Source organism: Pelobates fuscus, chromosome 5 (genome assembly GCF_036172605.1).
Source record: "Pelobates fuscus isolate aPelFus1 chromosome 5, aPelFus1.pri, whole genome shotgun sequence".
NCBI classification, from domain to species: domain Eukaryota; kingdom Metazoa; phylum Chordata; class Amphibia; order Anura; family Pelobatidae; genus Pelobates; species Pelobates fuscus.
In genome coordinates, this window is record NC_086321.1 from 308,843,612 (window position 1) to 308,868,758 (window position 25,147).

Genomic DNA, 25,147 nt, shown 5'->3' on the forward strand with positions numbered 1-25,147 from the left:
CAGTGTTTCCATTGAAAACCATCATACACATATGTATATTGCAATCGCGCTACATTTATCCACTGCCAACCGCTATCTGATGGAATACGCACCAAGAATTTCCATGGTATAGCTGTTATATTGATAAACATAAAAAAAAACCAAAAAAAAAAAAAAAAAAAAACCAAAAAAAAAAAAAAACAATAATTTATACTACAAATAAATTACATTCTCTGAGACTCGATATGGGGGAAGCACAGTCCGTTATCATATATTCTGTTTATTTGTCCAGGGTGACCATAGTTTGGCCACGTCTCTTGTACCAAAAAAGGGGTTTGATTCCATCCTGTACTGATAATCTATTTGCTCCATAATATTGTGCCATATTAATGGGATAGAGGATTTCCAGGCCCTAGCTATACATATTTTAATGGCGAAAAATATATGGGTCAAAACATATTTTTGATATTTATCTTGCGAAGGGAAACCAATATTAAAGAGAAAGAGTTGAGGGCTAATTTCTTTTATCTCCCTAAAAATAGAATTAATAAAGCCAAGCATTTGAATTTTTATATTATTAAGACCCCGACACTCCCACCATATGTGATATATAGTACCCTCCTCGTTTCCACATCTCCAACAGTTCCTAGAATATACAGATGATATTTTATATAATCTAGCCGGTACCATATACCACCTATATATTATCTTTAAGTGTGTTTCATAAAGAGAGACGCTATGTATACAACGCTTAACTAGGAGTGTAGCATTGGTCTATTCCAAAAGTGGAAAGGATTCCCCAATATCTTGTTCCCATTTAACAAAAGAGGTAGCATGAGAATCTTGTTCCATTGATTCTAGCAATTTAGTAAATCTAGAGATCCCTCCCTTCTTTTTATATAATACAATAAGGGGATTAACATTGTGGTCCTTAAGTATGGTCCTAGATAATAGAAAATTCTTAATCCTTAGATATTGAAAGAGATCTCTAGGGGGAAGATTATACTTTTCTTGCAATTGTGTAAATGGGATGGGTTTAAGTCCATCCCACAAATCCGAGATCTTCACTATACCTAGGTGTGTCCAAGATTGGACATTTATATTATCCATTGTATACTGTAGGACCACTAATGGAACCCTATATAATAATTTATCTTCTAGCTTCAATTTTTTATTTAGGATTTTGGAGGTATTGATCATGTCTATCAATATACGATTCGAAAGATACTTGGTATCCAGATCACCCAAATTCAACATACCCATCCAAAAGAGAACGAACAGTTTATATCTAGGGCTATCCTCCTGTTCTAAAGTAAGCCACGATTTATATCCCTGTTCCATGTCTAGCCACTGTAAAAGATGAGTCGCCATACATGCTTCATGGATTTTATCTACATCTGGAAATGCTATTCCTCCCTTCTGATAGCTCCTTCGAAGAGTGTCAAAAGCTATCCTAGGTGGTTTATTTGCCCAAATACATTTGGAAATCATGATTTGAAAACGGTTAAGGATACCTTTCCCCAGTCTATAAGGAATTGCCCTAAGATAATAAACGAGTTTAGGTATCAGGAATGCCTTGATCATATTTAATCTTCCTATCCATGAGGACTCAATCTTCCTCCATTTGTCTACCAATTGTTGCAAATCTCTTAGTAATTTATCGTAATTTGTTTGTATCGTCCTCTCTATATCAAAAGATATTTTAATCCCCAAATAACCAATAGTGTCTTTTGCCCATAAGATTTGGAAATGTGCAGTCAGATGATCTTTCTGAGCCTCAGATAAAAAAGAGGCTAAGATTTGAGTTTTTTTCATATTGACCTTATAGTTTGAGAAACTACTGTAGATGGATATAACATCCAATACCGATGGAATTGAGACCATCGGATCCGTCAAGGTAAGGAGTACATCATCTGCAAAAAGGGAAACCTTGGTTTCCCCATTAAGAGACTTAACCCCCCTTATATTATTATCCTGTCTGATCAAGGTGGCCAAGGGTTCAATTGTAAGAATATATAGCAGGGGAGCCAAAGGGCAACCCTGTCTAGTACCATTTTTGACCTCAAAATGGTCAGACTCAACGAAAGAATTAATTATTTTAGCTGTAGAGCTCCTATATAACAACATAGTTTTTTGTCTAAACTGACCCTCTAAGCCGAATTGGCCCATGACAGAGTCGAGGAATCTCCAATTGACTCTGTCAAAGGCCTTCTCAGCATCGAGGGCCATAATGACAGATCCCCATTTATGCTCATTTATTCTATGTATTAAATTAAATATTCTACGTGTATTATCTGTAGTACCTCTCCCTCGCACAAATCCAGACTGATCAACATCAATCAGTTCTCCAATTACCTCTTTAAATCGATTGGACAAAATTTGAGAGAATAACTTTATATCCAAATTAATAAGAGATATAGGTCTATAGTTAGTAATAAGTGTTGGGTCTTTCCCTACTTTGGGTATGGGAATAATTGAAGCCAATAACATCTCATTTGGGAAGGGGGTATCCGCGGACACCTTCGTAAACATCTCTAAAAGGATAGGGGAAATGAGTCTAGAAAAGGTTTTATAAAACATTGTTGAAAAGCCGTCTGGGCCTGGGGCCTTGTTCAATTTTAACTTACCTATTGCTTCGGTTATTTCTGATAGTGAAAATGGGGCATTCAGCATTTCCAACTTCCTATGGTTAATTTTTGGTAATCTAAGACTACTCAGAAATGTATCCATTTCCTCTCTGCTCTTCCCTACCTCCTCCAGGTTATATAAGGATTTGTAAAATTCCGCAAATGCATTTACAATATCCTTTGGTGACACTAAATGTTTATCACCTAAGACAATTTTTTTTATAGATTTATCTTTGAGGTTATTTTTAATTTTATTAGAAAGGTCTTTGTTTATTTTGTTATTGTTATGGTACCATCTTTGTTTAAGGAATAGTATATTTTTATTGACCATATCGTAAATTCTCTCTTTAATAGTTTCCCTTAATTTAGCTATTTCTTTGATTAAGTCTTTATTCATCATATCTTTATTTAGACGTTCCTGTTTTGCCAATTTTATTCTTAACTCTTGCAGAGATTCTGCCTTCTTCCTTTTAGATTCAGAGCCAAGTTTAATCAATAGTCCCCTTATATAGCTTTTAAGGGTACACCATACCATAGCCGTAGAAACTTCCCCATTATCGTTGGTAATCAAAAAGTTTTCAATTTCGGATGACAAAAGGTCAATGTTGCACTCTGATTTCAAGAGGCTTTCGTTAAGTCTCCACCTTGTCCTTGGTCTAAGACCACCTTTTAGCTTAACCTTAATGAATACTGGTGCATGATCTGATACAACTATGGATCCAATATTGGATTTAATAATAGAACTTAGAAACCCGGCTTTCACCAGAAACATATCAATTCGAGAATAGGTCTGATGGACATTCGAAAAAAAGGTATAGTCTCTCTCACTAGGATTCAAAGTCCTCCAACAGTCAAATAGAGAGTTCCTATCTAGAAATTTAGAAAGATCTGAAACATAGGTATTTACAGATTTATAATCTCTAACATTTTTCAATATAGCCCCGTAGGCAGGGGCGGACTGAGAGAGTCCTGGGCCCTCGGGCAAAATTAGGACCTGGGCCCCCTCCAGAGATATATATATATATATATATATATATATATATATATACTGTTGTAGATGTACCTTGTATTTGCATGTAAAGTGAATGTATGTTTCTGTGTATATTCACTGTAAGTGTGAGGTGTTAGGATATTAGGATTCAAAATATATTTGATTGTATGTGCATGTAAAGTGAATGTATGTTTCTGTGTATACTTACTGTAAGTCGTGTTGGGATATTAGGATTCAAAATATATTTGATTGTATGTGCATGTGAAGTGAATGTATGTTTCTGTGTATATTTACTGTAAGTGAATATATGAAGGCCTTTGAATCCTCATATCCTAACACGAAATACAGAGTATCTATGAAGGGACACTAGGCACCCAGACCACTTCCGCTCATTGAAGTGGTGTAGGTACAGTGTCCCAGGTCCCTCAACCCTGTAAAGGAGAGGGGCACTTTAGGAAGCTATAGTGCTAGGGAAAAAAAATATTTTTTTCCTGGCACTATAGTTTCCCATTAAGTAGATAAAAACTGTGGGGTGTTGTAGTGGGTGCAGGGGACATGGGGCTGCCGTGGGGGCAGGGGAATAAAGGCTGAAGTGGGTGCTGGGGCATAGAAACTGTAGTGGTTATAGGGGCTGTAGTGGGGGCAGAGGCTGAATTGGGTATAGAGGCTATAGTGGGGGCAGCGAATAATAGGGGCTATAGTGGGGGTAATGGGAAATAGTGACTATAGAGGGGGCAGGGAGTAATAGAAGCTACAGTGGAGACAAGGGGTAATAGAAGCTACAGGGGGTTTGCTGGGGCTAGAGGGGCAGCATGGGGTAGGGGGACAGCAGGGGGTCTGCTGGGGCTAGAGGGTCGGCAGGGGGTCTGCTGATGCAGCAGAGGGTAGAGGGGCTGTTGTGGGTATAGGGGTTGTAGTAGGTAGAAGGGCCGCAGGGGTAAGGGCTGCTGGGGGTAGAGGAGTAGCAGGGTGTAGGGGGGCAGCACGGAGTAGGGGGCCAGCAGGGAGTAAGTGGGTAGAGGGGCAGAAGGGGGTAGGGGGGCCAGCAGGAGGTAGGGGGGTGCCAGCAGGGAGTAGGGGGCAAAGGGGCCAGCAGGAGGTAGGGGGGCCAGCAGGGAGTCGGGAGCAAAGGGGCCAGCAGGTTGTAGGGGGTCGCAGGGGGTAGGGGGTTTGCTGGGGCTAGAGGGGCAGTAGGGGGACACCGAGGGGTCTGCTTGGGCTAGAGGGTCGGCAGGGGGTCTGCTGGGGCAGCAGAGGGCTGTAAGGGATAGGGGCTGTGGTGGGTATAGGGGTTGTAGTATAGGGGTTGTATAGGGGTATAGGGGTTGTAGTAGTTAGAAAGGCTGCAGGGGTAAAGGCTGCTGGGGGTAGAGGAGTACCAGGGAATATGGGGGGCAGCAGGGAGTAAGTGGGTAGAGGGGCAGCAGGGGGTAGGGGGGCCAGCAGGAGGTAGGGTGGGCAGCACCAGGTAAGGGGGCCGGCAGGGAGTAGAGGGGCTGTAAGGGGTAAGTAGTAGGTAGAAGGGCTGTAGGGGTAAGGGCTGCTGGGGGTATAGGAGCAGAGGGGGTTGAGGGGCAGCGGGGAGTATAGGAGCAGCAGGGGGTTGAGGGGAAGCGGGGAGTATAGGAGCAGCAGGGGGTTGAGGGGCAGTGGGGAGTAGAGGGGCAGCGGGGAGTAGGCTGGCAGCAGGGACTAGGGTGTCAGCAGGGAGTAAGTGGGTAGATGGGCAGAAGGAGGTAGGGGTGCCGGCAGGGGGTAGGGGGGTGCCAGCAGGGGGTAGGGGGGGCAGAAGGGAGTAAGGGGCAGCAGGGAGTAAGGGGCAGCAGGGAGTAGGGGGCAGCCAGCAGGGAGTAAGGGGCAGCAGGGAGTAGGGGGCAGCCAGCAGGGAGTAGGGAGCAGCCAGCAGGGAGTAGGGGGCAGCCAGCAGGGGGTAAGGGGGCCAGCCAGCAGGGGGTAAGGGGGCCAGCAGGGAGTAGGGGGCAAAGGGGCAGAAGGGGGTAGAGGGGTAGCAGGGAGTAGGGGGGCCTGCATGAGGTAGAGGGGCAGCAGGGGGCAACAGGGAGTAGGGGGGCCAGCATGAGGTGGAGGGGCAGAAGGAGGCAGCAGAGGGTAGAGGGGCTGCTTGGGTAGATGAGTAGCAGGGGGTAGAGGGGCAGCAGGGGATAGGAGGGCCAGCAGGAGCTAGAGGGGCAGCAGGGAGTATGGGGCAAAGGGGCAGTAGAGGGTATAGGGGCTGTAGGGGTAGGGGCTGTGGTAGGTATAGAAGGGCTGCTGGGGGTAGAGGAGAAGCAGGGGGTAGAGGGGCAGCAGGAGGTAGAGGAGTGGGGGGCAGCAGAGGGTAGAGGGGCAGTATGGGGTGAGGAGCAGCAGGGGGACAGCAGAGGGTCTACTGGGGGTAGAAGGTTAGTATGGGGTGAGGAGCCGCAGGGGGACAGCAGAGGGTCTACTGGGGGTAGAGGGGCAGTAGGGAGGCAGCAGGAGGTAGAGGGGTGGGGGGCAGTAGGGGGTAGAGGGACAGCAGAGGGTCTACTGGGGGTAGAGGGGCAGTAGGGAGGCAGCAGGAGGTAGAGGGGTGGGGGCAGCAGGGGGTAGAGGGGCAGTATGGGGTGAGGAGCAGCAGGGGGACAGCAGAGTGTCTACTGGGGGTAGAGGGGCAGCAGGGAGTAGGGGGCAAAGGGGCAGCAAAGGGTAGAGGGGCTGTAGGGGTAGGGGCTGTGGTCTACTGGGGGTAGAGGGGCAGCAGGGAGTAGGGGGCAAAGGGGCAGCAAAGGGTAGAGGGGCTGTAGGGGTAGGGGCTGTGGTGGATGTAGGGGCAGTAGTGGTAGAAGGAAGAGGAGCTGCTGGGGGAAGAGGAGCCTTACCTTTGGCCAGAGGGGTTAATCCTTCTCCCAGCAGCACTGGAGCATGCTGTCTCTCCCTAAAGTGCTGCCTCTAACACAGATCAGGCAGCGCCGCACGGCTCCCTGACCTTTTGACACATGATGTCATTTCCTCTATCAGGAGCCGCACGGACCTGCCTGATCAGCACTACAGACAGCTCTCCTGCTCTGCTCACCAGTCAGGCACAGTGAGAGACAGCATAGTGGGTCTTTAGGAAGGCCCTTTAGCTGTCTCTTACTGTGCCTGCCCGAACAAGGGGGAAATTAGCTTTGTAACAGGGGCCCACGGAGGGCCGTGCGGGGCCCCTGACTGACTGACTGCACGCTGGCTGGCTGGGGAGATTGTTTAACTCCCCAGCCCAGCTATTATTTTACTGCATGGCAGGCAGGCAGGCGGGCCCCCTAGAGCCTCGGGCCCTTGGTCCATGACCGATTTGCCCGAGTGCTCAGTCCGCCCCTGCCCGTAGGGAGTTCAACCTCTCTCCCTCAGAAATAACCCAGACACAGCCCAAGCTGTTTTGGGCTCCCTAGGTTAAGATTACGATTTTAGGAAATCGTAATTAAAGAAAAAAAAAAATCAAAACTCTGTATGCCTATGGATTATATTATTAAGCTTGAGTTGGTAAGGAAGACCTCCACACCTTTGTCAAATATCTATCCTTTAGTTTCCCTACAGATGCATATTCCTGGATTGCCTATAAGGTGTACCACGATGGCGGACATTTCAGCGTTTTTAATTATTTTATTTACTTTTATATAACTTCTCCTATATTTTTGGATATTTGTGACTCTTTAAAATGCTTTTATGCTATTCTGGTTCCCTTGTCCTTACTTTCCCTAGCTATCTTCTCCAGAGCTCTTCTCTGCTGGATGGCCGAATCCAAATTGACCGGGAGCTACTGCGCATGCGTGGGCATCTCTTAATGCTCCAGTAGCATACAAATGGCGTTTTTAAGTAAAACTGATTTTAAAGGGGTCCAGTGCCTGAGGCTCATATTTATTGAATATTCTGTTTTCTGTGGCCTTATTCCTTGCTGGAAAATGTTGCATTCTATTAATTTAGCTGCTGCAAGGTAAGAATCAACTTTGAATGATTTTATATGTTTTTTTTTTCCTCTTCTAGTCTAGAATTAAATATACCGTATTTTTCGCTCCATAAGACGCACTTTTTTTCCCCTCAAAAGTGAGGGGAAATGTCTGTGCGTCTTATGGAGCGAATATGAAGTTTTACTTACCTGTCTTGTAGCGTTTCTCGGCAGCACAGGGCGCACCGCGGTACTGGAACTTGAATTTCATGTTCCGGTTTCCGGCGGGACTGAAAGGAAGTGCGCACTCAGCTCAGTGTGCGCACTTCCTTTCAGTCCCGCCGGAAACCGGAACATGAAATTCAAGTTCCAGTACCGCGGTGCGCCCTGTGCTGCCGAGAAACGCTACAAGACAGGTAAGTAATTATGGGACAAGGGGAGGGGGACAGTATGGGAGAGAAGAGAAGACTATGGGGAGGGGAGGGTAGGGGAGGGGGGATGAAGACTATGGGGAGGGGAGGGGGGATGAAGACTATGGGGAGGGGAGGGGGGATGAAGACTATGGGGAGGGGAGGGGGGGATGAAGACTATGGGGAGGGGAGGGGGGGATGAAGACTATGGGGAGGGGAGGAGAGGAGAGGGGGATGAAGACTATGGGGAGGGGAGGAGAGGAGAGGGGGATGAAAACTATGGGGAGGGGAGGGGAAGGGGGATGAAGACTATGGGGAGGGGAGGGGGGATGAAGACTATGGGGAGGGGGGATGAAGACTATGGGGAGGGGAGGGGGGATGAAGACTATGGGGAGGGGAGGGGGGATGAAGACTATGGAAGGGGAGGGGGGATGAAGACTATGGGGAGGGGAGGGGGGATGAAGACTATGGGGAGGGGAGGAGAGGAGAGGGGGATGAAGACTATGGGGAGGGGAGGGGGGATGAAGACTATGGGGAGGGGAGGGGGGATGAAGACTATGGGGAGGGGAGGGGGGATGAAGACTATGGGGAGGGGAGGGGGGATGAAGACTATGGGGAGGGGAGGGGGGATGAAGACTATGGGGAGGGGGGATGAAGACTATGGGGAGGGGAGGGGGGATGAAGACTATGGGGAGGGGAGGAGAGGGGGGATGAAGACTATGGGGAGGAGAGGGGAGGGGGGATGAAGACTATGGGGAGGGGAGGGGGGATGAAGACTATGGGGAGGGGAGGGGGGATGAAGACTATGGGGAGGAGAGGAGAGGGGGGATGAAGACTATGGGGAGGGGAGGAGAGGGGAGGGGGGATGAAGACTATGGGGAGGGGAGGGGGATGAAGACTATGGGGAGGGGGTGGGAGAAGACTATGGGAGGGGGGACACTATGGGACAGGGGAGAAAAAAATATTCTGAACAAACTGTCCCATAGTAATTAACACTATGGGACAGTTTGTTCAGAATATATTGTTTTCTGGGTTTCTTCCTCTAAAAACTAGGTGCGTCTTATGGTGAGGTGCGTCTTATGGAGCGAAAAATACGGTATATATTTGTGCTCGGATTTTCTAATAGGTTATGGAATGTATCAGAAGATGCAAAGTTGGTTGGAGATGTGCTGAAACCAACATACGAGTAGGCCTGTAATAAAAAGAGGGCCCACAATGGTGAAATGTATTATATAGCTGGGTGTAGTCAAACAGCTTGAACGGCAGAGGTGAGTAGGGGCTAGGAGTTTAAATAGGGGCCATAACTCCTACTACAAATTCAGGCCTAATAGCCTTTTAACATGTGTTCAGAATTTCTAATAGTTTATGGAATGTATCAGAAGATGCGAAGTTGGTTGAGGTGTGCCGAAACCAACGTATGAGTAGGCCTGTAAGAAAAAGAGGGCCCACAAAGGTGAAATGTATTATATAGCTGGGTGTAGGTGGGTGGGGTCAAACAGCTTGAATGGGAGAGGTGAGTAGGGGCTAGGAGTTTAAATAGGGGCCATAACTCCTCCCACAAATTCAGGCCTAAAATTCAGGCCTAACTTGTGCTTGGAATTTCCAATAGGTTATGGAATGTATCAGAAGATGCAAAGTTGGTTGGTGTGTCGAAACCAACGTACGAGTAAGCCTGTAATAAAAAGAGAGCAAAAGTAGGATTTAAAGAAAACACACTTTATTGAAAGTTACAAAGTGAGACTTCTGAAAGCTTGTCGAAGCTCCCTCTCCGGTTGTGGTATGCAGGTATTGTAAATAGAGGATTTCCAGCGGCCCAGTCTCTTAATGATGTGGACTGGTGTGTTTGAGCTAGATGCTGCGCCTATACGGAAGGAGTTACCGGAGAAGGAAGCCGTGTTGTAGCCCAACCTTGATAATAAAGTTCTAACATGAGATGTGAATTTAGCTGTGGTGAGTGGGTGCCCTTGAAGTGTCAGGTGAGTGTGTGTGGTGAGACACCAAGAATATGTCAAGTACTTTGACTGGGCACCAGGCATTTCCGGTAGGGAAGAGGGGAATGATAGTGGGATGAATGGTGTGGTTAGTGTTTGTGGAAGGTAATGAAAGTACGTAGTGGTCTTCTACTTTCTTTAGATGAGATAGTTTCAGGTTTAATGTGGTATCTATTTGACGTACGTGTGAACTCCCTAAGTCTGCGGAAACCACAGAAAGCCATAAAGATGGTGGCTTTTATAACCAGTTTAGTGTGATAGTCAAACAGGGATTTGTCCAGTAAGTCGCTAAGTAGCCTAAAAATAGGACCATCTATAGGCAATCTGGAAGTGACAGGGGGAACTGTAACCTTGTGGTATGATGTTAAGAAAGGTGCGTGATTAGGAAAGTTAGTGAGGACGTGGTGTTGTACTCCAGTAGGGTAAAGCTTAATGGCATGGGATAATTTAAGGTGTAGGTGACAGAAGGAGGCAAAAGCCACCATGGTTTTAATGGAGAAGTCTCCTTGCAAGTGAAACTCTACAGTGAATTTGTTAAAAATAGTCAGTGCCCTAGCGTAAGTGAGAGTGGTGTTGGGTGAGAGTGCGTGGCGTGCGAGTGCCTGAGCGTGGTCTAGTAGCTTGTTTAATCCAGGATTAGCTCGTAGAAAGGTGGTATCCTGGATGGTAGGTGGTGGGTCGTAGGGAGTGCCTGGGCTCCCCTGACCTGAAATTGAAAGCGTGAAAGAGCGTCAGCAGCTGTGTTATGGATACCAGGAATGTGTACGCAGACTAGGTGGAACTGAGCGGTTGCTGCCAGCCAAGTGAGCTTGCGAATCAGCCTCATGATGGTTAGAGAGGATGACCGCCCCTTGTTGATAATTTCGCAAGCTGCTGAATTGTCTGAGTAGCATTTAACTGCCTTGCCGGTCCAGAGATGACCCCATGTATGGGCAGCTGCCACGATGGGGTAAATCTCTAACAATGAGGATGTTTCTCTAAACGCCGGCAAGGCATCCGTCTCAGTGGGCCAGTTATCCCTAAACCAGTGGTTGCTGTAAATAGCTGCAAACCCAGTGTGTGCTGCTGCGTCTGTGTAGATTGTGAGTGAGAGCTTGGATAGTGGAGGTATGAACAGAGAGACCCCGTTCCATTCCGCCAAGAAGTTACTCCACATGTGCAAATCTGCCCTGGCAGGATCATCCAATATAATTGGGCAGGAGTCAGGCACTCCATGGAGTAAACACAGTAGCCTAGAGACGAATGATCTGCCCTGCGGAATGATATGCATTGCGAAGTTAAAAGACCCCAATAAGGACTTGAGTGCCTTTCTGGTGCATGTATCACTCTGCAGAAATAGGCTGATTTCGTCCCTAAAGCGGGTCAATTTCTCGGCTGGTAGACTGGCTTGAAAAGATATTGTGTCTAAGACTATGCACAAGAAAACTAGCTTGGTAGAGGGTCCAAGCGTTTTACTTGGTGACAGGGGTACCCCAAGTGTAGTGAAAAAGGCTGTGGTGCTGTGAATACTACGTGGTGTTTGTGAGCCTGGTTCTACCAACAAAAAAATCATCCAAATAGTGGATAACAGACGGACACCTAACTATGTTTAGGAGCTGCCAACAGAGGGTCTCTGCGAAACTGTCAAACAGCTTGGGGCTGCTCCTAGACCCGAAAGTGAGCCGGGTAGAAAAATAATACCTGTCCCGCCATTTAACACCATGCATGTGCCATAGTGAGGGCTGAATGGGTAGGAGCTTGAAGGCTTTGGTAACATCGGTCTTGCTCAACCATGCCTTACTGCCTGCTGTGATGATAGCTTGCATAGCGTCATACATTTTTGCGTAGTGCAGTGAAAACTCCTCAGCGGGTATGAGAGAGTTGATGCTGGGGATGGAAGAAGAATGAGGTGCAGAGAGGTCCTCAATCGATCTTTTTTTATTTGAGTACTTGTGTACAGCTACCCCAATGGGGTTGGTACACCAGGATAAAAACGGTGATGATATGAAAGGGCCAATCATGAAACCAGCCTTGGTTTCTGTGGACAGTAGGTGGTCCACTGTAAGAGGGTCGTTAGATGCTGACAATAGGTTAGGGCATTTGAGTGTGCCTGTGGGGATGGCAATGAGTCCTGTGTGAAACCCCTGTGAGAAACCAGTCACCAAATGCCTGGCTGGGTGGGAACACAGGTAGTAAGCCACAATGTCTATGTTAACCTTGGTTAGTCATTTTTAGGTTACAGTCGGGCTGGGCACATGGTCTTAGTATGAGCTCTGAAGCAAATGTGCAACAATCTGCATTCGCTGAAGCTGCATGCCCCAGTGTTAAAGTTATTGCACACCTGCGCCTTGCCCAGAAACAAAATGGGTCTTCCCAGCTTGCCCCTCTGTTCGCTTTCTTGTCTAGTGTGTTGGGTGAAGGAGTGGTGAGAAGTGGAAGTGTCTGCCTCGCAATGGCACAAGTCAGTGCAGTGAGATGTTGAGCTCAAGGACAGGGGGCCTCAAGCCGGCAAAGTGACGGCAAAAAAGTTCAGTGTCCATCTGGCACCAGTCAATTCTTAGGTTAAACTGTGCTAGATGAGTTGCTGCCTTGGCTGACACTGACTTGTGGTAGTCGTAGAAGGAGGACCCCCCCCCTTGTACTTGATGCCTAAGTCAACTACCTTTATGCATATACAGATCAAGCTCTTCCCTCCTATGTAGATATACCGTGCAGATGACATATATCCCAAAAGCTATAACAAACTGGGGAATAGAACGTTTTTTGTTAAGGCATGGGTCTCTAGTTTTTAAGACCACTGAGATGTCCCCGTAATTGTATGCTCTGTTTTAAAGGACGTCTTGTGAGGAAACTAGGTTTACATCCTACCCATACAGTATTTCCTTTTTTATGGAAGCTGGAACGGAGTGGGCAGGTGAGACATATGGGGTAGTGGTAGTGCCTGGTGGGGGAGGGGGTGGGTGCCAGACTGAACAGTAGAGATTACCAGCGGAGTACCTGAAGGGCCTTGTAGGTCACCTGAGGTGGCTATGGCTGATTCCACTTTCAGCAGTCTGTTATTCATGGTTTGGAGGTTGGCCAGAATAGCAGTCAGGGTCTCCTGTGTAGAATCGGAAGTGTTTGTAGACGGCCCTTGTGAGCTAGTGCCGTGCCTAGGTTCGTTGGCCTGTGCCGGGCCTAGGTTCGTTGGCCTGTGCCGTCAAGAGCCTTTACAGCTCTGCCTTTCTGAGCCTAAGTTCTGCTGCAATTTTTGGCATAGTCCAAGATCTCAGGGACCTGGGGGTAAAGGGGGTGAGGGATTCCTCTGGAGACCCAGGCCTGACTGACGTGCTGGGTACTTTGTCCAATGGTAGATCGTCGATGGGGATAGGTTCTTGTGACTTTCTGAAAAAGGAATAATGATTTAAATTAAGTGGGGTAGTGTGAAGGGGGACGAGACCTTCGGAGAACTGGCCTGCTAACTAGTGCCGAGGAGAAGAACTTAACTAAAACCCAAGTGGCAGTGGGAGGCTCTACCTACGATTTTGGCTGAGGGATGTTGGCCTCTCAATGACCGTAGGAGATTCAATATGTATGGCCGTGACTTGGGAAGCCCTAGCTGTTGCCCTAAAGAAGGGCGAGCGAGGTGGCTAACTATGATTTTGGCCGTGGGGCTGAACCTCCGTGTTGAGGTGGGGAGTAGGCGTCGCAGGACAGGTGAATTTAGTGAGGGTTGCTAAGGCCAGAACCTATCCCTAAATGCCAGTTCTCTAACCTGATGGGGCTTGTCTCCTTAATGATGTGCCCGAACATTTTTAGATCCTAACTTTGAGTATTACTCTTATCGCTTTGTGCGTGACACAGAGATCTTGAATATAACTTGCTTTGGAATAAAAACAGGTTTGGCCAAGGTATCCTAGGTATAAGATAGATGCTAGTGGGCTTGAAGCGTGCCACTGGTATGCATGATGTATGTAAAAAGATGTCAAATGTATGAAGAGTTGTGTATCAATGATACTGTAACATAAGAACCTGTGTAAGATGAGGGACCTGAACGTTGGTCCATATAAAGAGACAAGCCCCAGTTTACCACGATTAGGTAATTTAATGACAAGAAGGCTGAGTGAGGCCTTTATGAGAATCATAATCGTAGTGAGTAAGATTAACAATACCTGGTACTGAAATACAGGATACCAGGTTGGCTGTTGTAGTTGATAGCGTAGAAATTTGGCAAAACTGCGGTATTGACACAGGTCTAGGTAATGAAATGTAGAAACAACAAACAAGTGAAGTACAGTTATGAAATAGTAGTAGCAGAGAGACGTTGGTTAGGAGGTGATTGTTGGTGAGATCGTAGTGAGAGGTCTTGAACGTGGCCCATGTAGAAGTTAGAACCTGTCTGGGGGTGGGGGGAGTGGTGGCTGAATGAGGCCGTGGACGAAAAAATGTAACAACTAAACCACTATACCTGATACTGTAAGACAGGATAGTGGGATGAAACTTCCTTAAGTCTACTTGATGGAAATGTAGAGGAGCCTAAAATCATACACATGGCTAAGTATTGGAACCAGTATGGAGTTTAGGAAAAAAACAGCTATTCAGCGATCGTGCCTATGGTCACTACTGAGCCTGGCGAAAAAGGAACCATGGTGGTTGCATATGGGAGATATGCATGAAAAGTTTGTGAGAGCTTAAAGGGACTCTCCAGCCAACCCGTTTTACTCACCTGGTTCCAGCGCCGGAAGACCTTGTGAAGCCGCGCCCCCTATTTCGTCAAAATGTCTAAATAGGCGAGCACGAGCAATCAGACACTTCCATTTGGAAGCGTCATTGCTCCCTTGTGCGCATGCGCGGCTTTGCTGCACATGCGCACATACCTTATAGGGCGGCATTCATGCCGCCCTCTGAAGTCCTGAGCGCACTACCGCGCATGCGCGGTCGCGAGCTGAGCTGACTGACAGCTCAGCTTGCGGCATTTGCCTGCCCCCTCTCCTCTGCTGACAGGCTGGAGAGAGAAGGTGCGCACACAGTGCCTTCTCTCTCCTGCACACGTCAGATGTATCTTAATACGTCTGACGTGTACAGGGCCTTTTTAGGGCCCTACATGATAGGAAGTCCCTCTGGTGGCCGTCTGTGTGACGGTCACTGGAGGTATTCCTATCAATCAATGTAAACACTGTATTTTCTCTGAAAATACAGTGTTTACATTAGATTGCCTGCAGGGAGCTATAGATCTCACCTGAACAACCTCATTAAGCTGTAGTTGTTCAGGTGACTATAGTGTCCCTTTAACCCATTGGCATGCTACAACAAGATAATAAACATATGATTTATTATGAGAGAAACATAGTTAAATGAAAGACTAGTCATGCAGTAGTGTTCGGTAAAGAAATTAATAGTAATATGTGAGACTAAATTGCCTGAAAAAGTGAATCAACAGTGCAGAGTGACATTTAAGATGTGTTCTTTCAAGTGGATTTCATAGTATATATGATAAATATGTCCCATTTTAATTCTAAACATAGCCAAGGCACTGACGGAGTTCCCCCAGGCTGAGGAAGTGCTATGTCCCCTCCCTCGCGAGTGGTACACGGCGGGAGAATGAGGCTCACAGTTATCGGATGGCCCGGATCCATGGGAGGTCGGCCGGAGGGGAATCGCGACGGCTGTAATTCTCGGGGAGGGTATGTAAGATGCGTATGGGATGGTTGGTTTCAAGGCCTGGCTCACTACGAGGATCCCTCATGGGGGGCTCAGTTTGGGAGCAGCCGTTAGGGCTGCAAGGGGGGACCCCGGGTCTTGTCGTGCATGGGGGGGTCTTCTCCCCTCGTTGGGTGGGCTAGGGATGTTTTATTGAGCGGGTTCATTTTTTACTGTCTGCATATGTTTTGTCTCCCTCTCCTCTCTCTCTTTTTTTTATGAGGGCGGCGGAGCTGGGAGGGGTTGCTTCTTTATATGGTGGCGGGGTTGTCGGAGGGTGGGGAGATCGGGGCTGGTTTCCACTTCCTTGCCCTACAGCCGCCATGACGCGGGCCGCGGAACTTCCGCATGCTGCGGCATTGACTCCCCTTGAGGAAATGTTTATGTTGATATCCATGTTTAATCGGGGGATGGGGGTGGCGGTTATCTGGATTTTCTTGTGTGCATTGTTATGTATTTATGTTTGAGCCGCGCAAGCGCTTTAATTATGGATCGCTTAGGCGAATGTCGGGTTCGGGGGGAGCATGGGGGGGGAGGCGGCCTACGTTAGGGGGCTCGCACCGGCGGCTCGGCCCGGCCCTGTGTGGTTCCTTCCACCAGGCCAGCTGGGTGGAGTCGTGGGGCAACTTGACTAAATCCCTTGTGGTCGGATCCATGATAAGGGAGGGGGAGAGGGTAGTGGCGGCGGGAGGACCTGGCGGCTGGGGCTCTCTCTTTTCCATCCGCCCGGGGGCGGGGGGGATGGGGAACCGATGAGATTTAACTGTGCTGAGGAACTTGCTGCAAAAGGGGCCCAAACCAAGTACTGAGTCCATATGCATGCTTATACTTTTTAGAGGTCTGATATTGTTCTATGTACACTCCTTGTTTTATTGATTGCATGTAATATTCTAATTTACTGAGATTGTGGATTTGGGGTTTTCATGAGCTGTAAGCCATAATCATCGCACTTTTAACAAATCACGGCTTAAACTATCTTGCTTTGCATGTAATGCGTCTATCTCATATATTAGTTTCCCCTTTTACTTTGCATTACCGAAATAAATGAACTTTTGCACGATATTCTAATTTTTTGAATATCACCTGTAACACGGTTTGCCTTTTTTATAATGTATAAAATGTTGATGTTTTCTGATTGGATGACTGTGGTGGACGCCATTTTGGCGCCAATTTTGTATTGATCTCCCCTATATAAACTCCTACTAGCCAGGTTGAATGTTCTTTATGACATTTGAGAAAGCCCTTTTTGGTGAAACGCATAATGGTTATTTTAAATCGTGTATTTTAGATCAATTAAAGGTTTTTGGTTACTTTACTGTGCCAATTCTCTTCTTTTTATGCACTATTATTTTTACTTTCCTGGCTTTTTATTATTGTTCCCGCACTTAAAGAAATCCCAGGGGGGGATCATACCACCAACACCTTATTAAAAGAGCAGTATTTTCTGCTCTATACCTGTAAGTATTATTCTAGTTACTTTTACTTACTTTTATCAAATTGAGAGTACTATTGTCGCATCTTTTTATTTCCCCTGGAACTTCGGATGACCAGACGGCGCTGATAGACGCATTTCCTTTACACATCTCAGCAGCGGGGATTATACCTCTTCACACCAGAGCTGGCCATAGCTCTTTTAAATGTCAGTTTTCTACCTTCTACTGCTATTTTGGATTTTAAATGTACCACACTACTGGTTGTTCCTGTTTCTTTGTCTTTCACATATGCAAATACCCTGAGACACTAGGACGCACCCCTACTGATATAACTGCTTATCTATATCCCATCAAACATTGTTCCTCTAGTGAGACTCTTTTGGACTATTTTACGTTATTTTACTTTTCCACTGGCGCACCCAACCACATCTCTTTGTTTTGTCTCATCGATTGAAGGATTTGAGGGGTCTCCTTCGTTTGGGTTGCTGCCTATCTACATATTGTTTGTTAATTAGCGCTGATTTCCTTTCATTTCTGTAAAACGTGAGGATAGTATAGGTACTCAACTGTCATCCGAGTGTTGTACTGTGGTCTCAAGGAATGAGCACAGCTGTCGACACTTCTGAGAGTGTGTGGTTAAGGATGTATGGTCTTACTGACCTTATCCCATCTATTCCAGGCTATTCTTCATATTTTATTCTTTTTGCTGGCTGCTAGTCTAGCTGCACATTCCTAGGTTTTGTTTTGGTTCACTAGGTGGATACAGTCTTGTATAGTCGGAGAGTCTGTACTCCTCCATTTCCTACTGATAAGCATCAGCGCTGCTATGTTAATTTGATAGGTAAAATAAATCATAGCTTTCATGAGCCCTGAGGGGTAATTTTGTAGCAGGAATTTTCTGTGGTATACAGAATGGTCAATCCTGTCATTGCGGTGTAACCACGTTGGCACTAGGTACCATCTGTATATCAGTTTCTTAGACAGCTCAATGTGGGTTGAGCAGAGGGTTAATTTTTTTGAGTTAGTAAACAATTTCTTCCAAGCCATCTCAAGTTAAGTGAGGTTTCCCAGGCTCGAACAAATTGTTTAATATTCTGGCCTCTGTTCAGGCTTGCAAATAGTAAGGAGATAGTTTTCCGTGCCGGCAACTGTTTTATCAATATTCGCTCGAAGGTCGTCAGGAGAATCATTCTGCCAACAATTCAGCCTATTTTTTTAGGGGAGACTAGCCCACACAGGCGAATATCAAGCGGAGAAACTCCAGAAGAATCAGAAGGAGTGGCCACAACAAATTGGACACTACCAGGAATTTGGAAACACAGGGGTCCTCAGAAGAGGAAGAATATTCAGTAATTATTAATTAATCTTCATCTAATTTGTCTGAAATTGAAATCTCCATTTTGAAAAAAAGGTTTGACTTTGTGTCCTATTTATAAGGCTAGACCGATAGATATTGATATTGTTCTGTGTCGTTTTTTCGTAATGTTAGACTGGAAGTCTTTTTTTTCTAAAATTGTTCCTTTACCATTGACATTAGATGTAACTAATATCAATTTAAAGTTAAGTGACACCAAACATAAAAATATAAGTAAATTTAATCCACAGATCAATGATCATGCTATAGAAACATTTGTGGAGATGGTCAAAAAAGATGTTGAGAATCTTGTTCAAAATGATCAGAAAAAGTATATTCATAACAATTTAACTAAGATTCAACAGAAAGCTCTCACAATGCTTCAAAAAATATCAAAACTTGATAATTAAACCGGCCAATAAGGGCAGAGCAATTGTTGTATTAGATAAAAGTGATTATGTTAAAGAGATAAAAAGACAACTTGGTGATAATGAAACTTACAAAAAACTTCAATTGACCCCACATTAACTTTGAAAAAGAAAATTGATTTGTGTTTAAAAATGGCATTTGATGATCTGATTATCGATAAACAGTTATTTAAGTACCTTACTGTTTCTTCCCCTGTGATTCCCACATTGTATATTTTGCCAAATATCCAGAAGTCTTTGATTAATCCTCCCGGGCGACCGATAGTGGCGGGTATAGGGTCCCTTTTGTCCCCACTTGTTAAATTTCTAGACCAAGTATCAAGACCTTTTTTGAATCAAATAAAATCTCATGTTAAAGATACGTTTGAGGTGCTTGAGAAAATTAAAACAATTACAAATGTACAGAATTCTGTACTCTGTACACTTCCATTCCCCATGATGAAGGGATGACAGCGATGGGTGAGGCTTTTGAAATACTAGGCTTCAAAGACCCTTCTCTGTCATTCCTTTTGCAATTACTTGAATTTGTAATGACGGAAAATTATTTCTCCTTTGGAGATGATTTTTTAGTTCAAGCTAAGGGTACTTCGATGGGTTTCAATGTGGCCCCCACATATGCCGGCATTTATATGGCCAGATTGGAAGAAAACTTTATATATCAAAATTACTTGTTTAAAAACCATTGTTAAATGGTGGCTGGCATTGTGGTGGGGTCCATTGGAGCCCCTCAAAGATTTTTTTAAATTTCTAAATGGTTGTTCTGATAGCATCAAGTTCACTATGGAGATGGATCATGTAACAAAATCCCTGTTTAACCAACCTCAGAAACAGCATTTCGTTTGACCATATGTATTATGCTCAATTCGTATAATACTAAGAAACGAATAAAACTACCGCAAGTTAATTAACGAAAAACATGGTGGCCCTCGTTCGTTTGACGAACACGTGGCGGTCGCCATTTTAAAACCGTCGAACGCTCAGCGGTGGAAAGGCAACAACCCGCTGGAACTATTTTCGGACACTTATTCCGCCACCCACCGCTGATACGTACGAAGTCCTCGTCTATACGGGTAATATCTCCCGAACATATTCATCTCCTTGCCGTTCGGGACTTTCTTTCACCAAAGACCTACCGACCCCAGGTAGTTACAGTTATGGAACACTCTTCGGATGGAATTGCACGAACAACTGGTGAACTTGGACTTTGCGAACTGTGTTCGTGGGATCTGAGCGCTATTCGCCTATAATATGCGCTCAGATCCAAGCTATCTGGGGGTATGTGGAATATGGGGATTATGTTCGGTGAAATATAAGTTATATATTTTAATTCTGTTTTGTTATAAAATAAAAAGCACATGTTTCTCTCTGCCTGGAGTAATTAGGTTCTCTTAAACCACTTAAGTAAATTTTCTCCAGGATAGAGAGGAGGGGTTACACTCTTCCTGTGGGTGTGTATAAGAATTGTACTGTATACTGATTGGTTCTGTATATTTTGTTACAGTCTTCCACAAGGTCCCATGTGGGAGTTCCCTTGCTGGGAGACCATCATAAAAGGGCTGAGTTTGGCCATCAATAAACACATTCGTTTTACCCCTTCATGAAGTCTCGACTCATGTTTGGGGAATTGGGAGCTATAATCACTACTTCACTCTTTTCAGCTTGAATTTCGGGAGACGCTACAAATAAACCCCTTATGGTAAACGTGCTCCTTCGTTGAGAGATAGGCTGGTTAAAGCTCAGTTATCCTCTTCATCTAAATCAATATAAAAGAGAAAAGGAAGTTTTCCATGCTTAAATTGCATTTGTTGTAATTCTATGATTAAAGGTTCGACATTTACTAACCCACAAAGGGGTAACCAATATGTGATCAAACAATTTGTCACATGTGACACGACATATGTTGTTTATATTTTAAAATGCCCTTGTGGTTTGCTCTATGTAGGTCAAACAACACAAAAAATGAAGGAAAGATTTTCGAAACATAAATCTACAATTAGGACAAAAATGCTTGAGTTGCCCATTCCAATGCATTTTGTAGAAGCAAAACATAACATAACTCAACTTAAATTTAAAATCATTGAACATGTAGAAGAGAGCCCAAGACAAGGGGATCGATTAAAAAGATTATTATTCAGAGAAGCATATTGGATTAGGGAATTAGTATCCCTGACACCTAGGGGACTCAATCAAGAATATGACCTCAATCCGTTTATTTAAATTTAAGTTTATCTAAATTCAAGTTTAGTCTTTGTTGTTTTTAAAGGGACTCTATAGTCACCATATAAAAGCAAGAAAGACAGGTCCCCCAGCCTTCCTTCTTGCTTTTATATGAACTTTCATTCATTAAAAAAAAAAAAATCGGTGTTTTTATATTAAAAACTTACCTCCGTTCCAGCGCCGAGCTCCCCGCTAGGCCGCGCCCCCTTTTTCGTCAAAATGACGAAATCGCGGGGCCCAATGGGACGGCTTCGCGCTGGACCAATCGCGTTCTTCATAGAGCGGCATTGAATGCCGCCCTATGAAGAACCTGAGCGCTTTACCGCGCATGTGCGCGGAATGCGCGTTCGCGAGCTGAGCTGTCTGACTGACAGCTCAGCTCGCTTTCTAAAATTATCAATAATAATTTAGGGCCCCCACCCGCCCTGTGCGGCGGGTGGGGGCCCTAAAATTATCAATGAGGGGGGGGGGACCTACTGTCCCCCCCCCGGCCCCCACCCCTGTGCGGCGGGTGGGGGCCCTAAAATTATCAATGAGGGGGGGACCTACTGTCCCCCCCCGGCCCCCACCCCTGTGCGGCGGGTGGGGGCCCTAAAATTATCAATGAGGGGGGGACCTACTGTCCCCCCCCGGCCCCCACCCCTGAGCGGCGGGTGGGGGCCCTACAATTATCAATGAGGGGGGGGACCTACTGCCCCCCCCCCGGCCCCCACCCCTGAGCGGCGGGTGGGGGCCCTAAAATTATCAATAAGGGGGGGGGACCTACTGTCCCCCCCCCCGGCCCCCACCCCTGAGCGGCGGGTGGGGGCCCTAAAATTATCAATAAGGGGGGGGGACCTACTGTCCCCCCCCCCCGGCCCCCACCCCTGAGCGGCGGGTGGGGGCCCTAAAATTATCAATAAGGGGGGGGGACCTATTGTCCCCCCCCCGGCCCCCACCCCTGAGCGGTGGGTGGGGGCCCTAAATACAAAGGGGGGGGGGGACCCTAGTTAACCCTCCCCCCCCCAAAAAAAAATATCTCCCTACCTACCCCCCTCACCCTAAAAATAATGAGGGGGGACCATTAACTAAAAACCTGTAAAAAAATGAGATAAAATCAACTTACCATTCGATGTTTTCTTTCTTCTAAAATCTTCTTTCTTCAGCCCCCAAAAAGGCCAAATAAAAATCCATAATAACCGACGCAATTAAAAAAAAAAAAAAAAAAACCGAGCGCAAAAAAAAATAATCCATCTTCACCCAAGGAGGGCTCCGCGCAGACTGAGCTCCGCAGGGCGGGGGAAGGCTTATAAAGCCTTGCCCCGCCCTGCAATTAGGCTAAGAACACTCTGATTGGTGGGTTTAAGCCAATCAGAGTGCTCTTTGTCATTTTACAAGCGTGGGAAAGTTCTTTGGAATTTTCCCACGCTTGTAAAATGACACAGAGCACTGTGATTGGATGGATTTCAAGCCATCCAATCACAGTGCTCTGTGTCATTTTACAAGCGTGGGAAAGTTCTTTGGAATTTTCCCACGCTTGTAAAATGACAAAGAGCACTGTGATTGGATGGATTTCAAGCCATCCAATCACCGTGCTCTGTGTCATTTTACAAGCGTGGGAAAGTTCTTTGGAATTTTCCCACGCTTGTAAAATGACACAGAGCAATGTGATTGGATGGCTTGAAATCCATCCAATCACAGTGCTCTGTCATTTTACAAGCGTGGGAAAATTCCAAAGAACTTTCCCACGCTTGTAAAATGACAAAGAGCACTGTGATTGGATGGATTTCAAGCCATCCAATCACATTGCTCTGTGTCATTTTACAAGCGTGGGAAAATTCCAAAGAACTTTCCCACGCTTGTAAAATGACAAAGAGCACTCTGATTGGCTTAAACCCACCAATCAGAGTGTTCTTAGCCTAATTGCAGGGCGGGGCAAGGCTTTATAAGCCTTCCCCCGCCCTGCGGAGCTCAGTCTGCGCGGAGCCCTCCATGGGTGAAGATGGATTATTTTTTTTGCGCTCGGGTTTTTTTTTTTTTTTTTTTTTATTGCGTCGGTTATTATGGATTTTTATTTGGCCTTTTTTGGGGCTGAAGAAAGAAGATTTTAGAAGAAAGAAAACATCGAATGGTAAGTTGTTTTTATCTTATTTTTTTTTTTCTTTACAGGTTTTTAGTTAAAGGGTCCCCCCTCATTATTTTTAGGGTGAGGGGGTAGGTAGGGAGATAAGTTTTTTTTTTTTGGGGGGGGGGGGGAGAGGGTTAACTAGGGTCCCCACCCCCTTTGTATTTAGGGCCCCCACCCACCGCTCAGGGGTGGGGGCCGGGGGGGGACAATAGGTCCCCCCCTATTGATAATTTTAGGGCCCCCACCCACCGCTCAGGGGTGGGGGCCGGGGGGGGGCAGTAGGTCCCCCCCCTTATTGTGAATTTTAGGGCCCCCACCCGCCGCACAGGGGTGGGGGCCGGGGGGGGACAGTAGGTCCCCCCCCTATTGTGAATTTTAGGGCCCCCACCCACCGCTCAGGGGTGGGGGCCGGGGGGGGGGGGCAGTAGGTCCCCCCCCTTATTGTGAATTTTAGGGCCCCCACCCACCGCTCAGGGGTGGGGGCCGGGGGGGGGGCAGTAGGCCCCCCCCTTATTGTGAATTTTAGGGCCCCCACCCGCCGCACAGGGGTGGGGGTGGGGGCCGGGGGGGGGCAGTATGTCCCCCCCTTATTTTTTATTTTAAGGCCCCCACCCACCGCACAGGGGTGGGGGCCGGGGGGGGACAATAGGTCCCCCCTTATTGATAATTTTAGTGCCCCCACCCGCCGCACAGGGGTGGGGGCCGGGGGGGCAGTATGTGCCACCCTTATTTTTAGGGCCCCCACTCACCGCTCAGGGGTGGGGGCCGGGGGGGGGGGGGGGGAGGAGAGTAGGTCCGTCCCCCCCCTCCCTTCAACCACTATTGTGGCCAGACAGCATCCCTGTGGGTTCGGGCTTCAGCTGTCAGCTGAAGCCACGCCCACAGCAGTGCTGACAGGCTGTCAGCACACAAAGCGCGTTCACAGTGCTTTGTGTGCTGATAGCCCGTCTGATGCATTCACCCAGAATGCATCGGACGAGAGGCCTTTTTAGGGCCTCTGAACTCGGAAGTCCCTCTGGTGGCCGTCTGATTGACTGCAACAAGAGGTGTTCCAAGCTTCCAATGTAAACACTGCATTTTCTCAGAAAATACAGTGCTTACAAGAAAAAGGCTCCGGGTAGCTGTAGCACTCACCTAAACAACCTCATTAAGCTGAAGTTGTTCAGGTGACTATAGTGTCCCTTTAATCTTTTAATTCATTTTCAATTTTTTGTTGTTATAATTTACAGATCATCTTCACAGATTATTATCTGTGTGGGCTGTGCTGGTTAACACTCTATTGAGCACACATCTTTTATATTGCCTCTCAGATATTTCTTATTATGAATTTCTAATTATAAGATAGTAGTTAAATATTTGACAGGGGATTAGTTAGAACTTAGCACCAGGTTTTTCCGTGTCGCTTGATATATTGTTAATGGATATATTGCATTGAATTAATTGATGTTGAATATAAATATAGATTATTATATATAATAGCTGGTAATATTATCTTACAGCTTTATATCCAACTGAATAACATTTAACCCCTTAAGGACCAAACTTCTGGAATAAAAGGGAATCATGACATGTCAGACATGTCATGCGTCCTTAAGGGGTTAATCTCTCTTGAACTAATTGTATTATCATGTTATTTCAATAGATAAAAAATATATATTTTTTAAATTAAAAAATTAAAAATAAAATCAAATAGTAAAAAATTAAATAAAATGATTAAACAATGAAGTTGAATGCATTGTTTTAATTTTCTTTTTTGAAAACTCTTGGTTCAAGTGACATCTAAATCTATTGTATGAAAAATATTGTTCATTGAGAGATGTGTCAGTTATTCCATTATTGTTCTCACTTTATCAAATTATTAAATATGAATCACTATATATTTTATATACACATTTAGTCACATAGATAGTGACCTTCTTATATTTACATGATACATGATTGTGGTTCTTTGGTGTGTGATACACACTAGAGGACCTTCTATCACTAATAGTGTTACATTAAATATAACATTACTAAATATAATTTTTGTATATATCTTTAGTATGTAT

General features: G+C 45.8%; 1 protein-coding gene across 2 annotated transcripts in view; it reads right to left on the reverse strand.

Annotated features, from left to right (window-relative positions):
* GAK (cyclin G associated kinase) overlaps positions 1–25,147 on the reverse strand; it is a 621,278-nt gene that overhangs the window by 1,115 nt on the left and 595,016 nt on the right. The gene's annotated exons all lie outside the window — the stretch shown is intronic.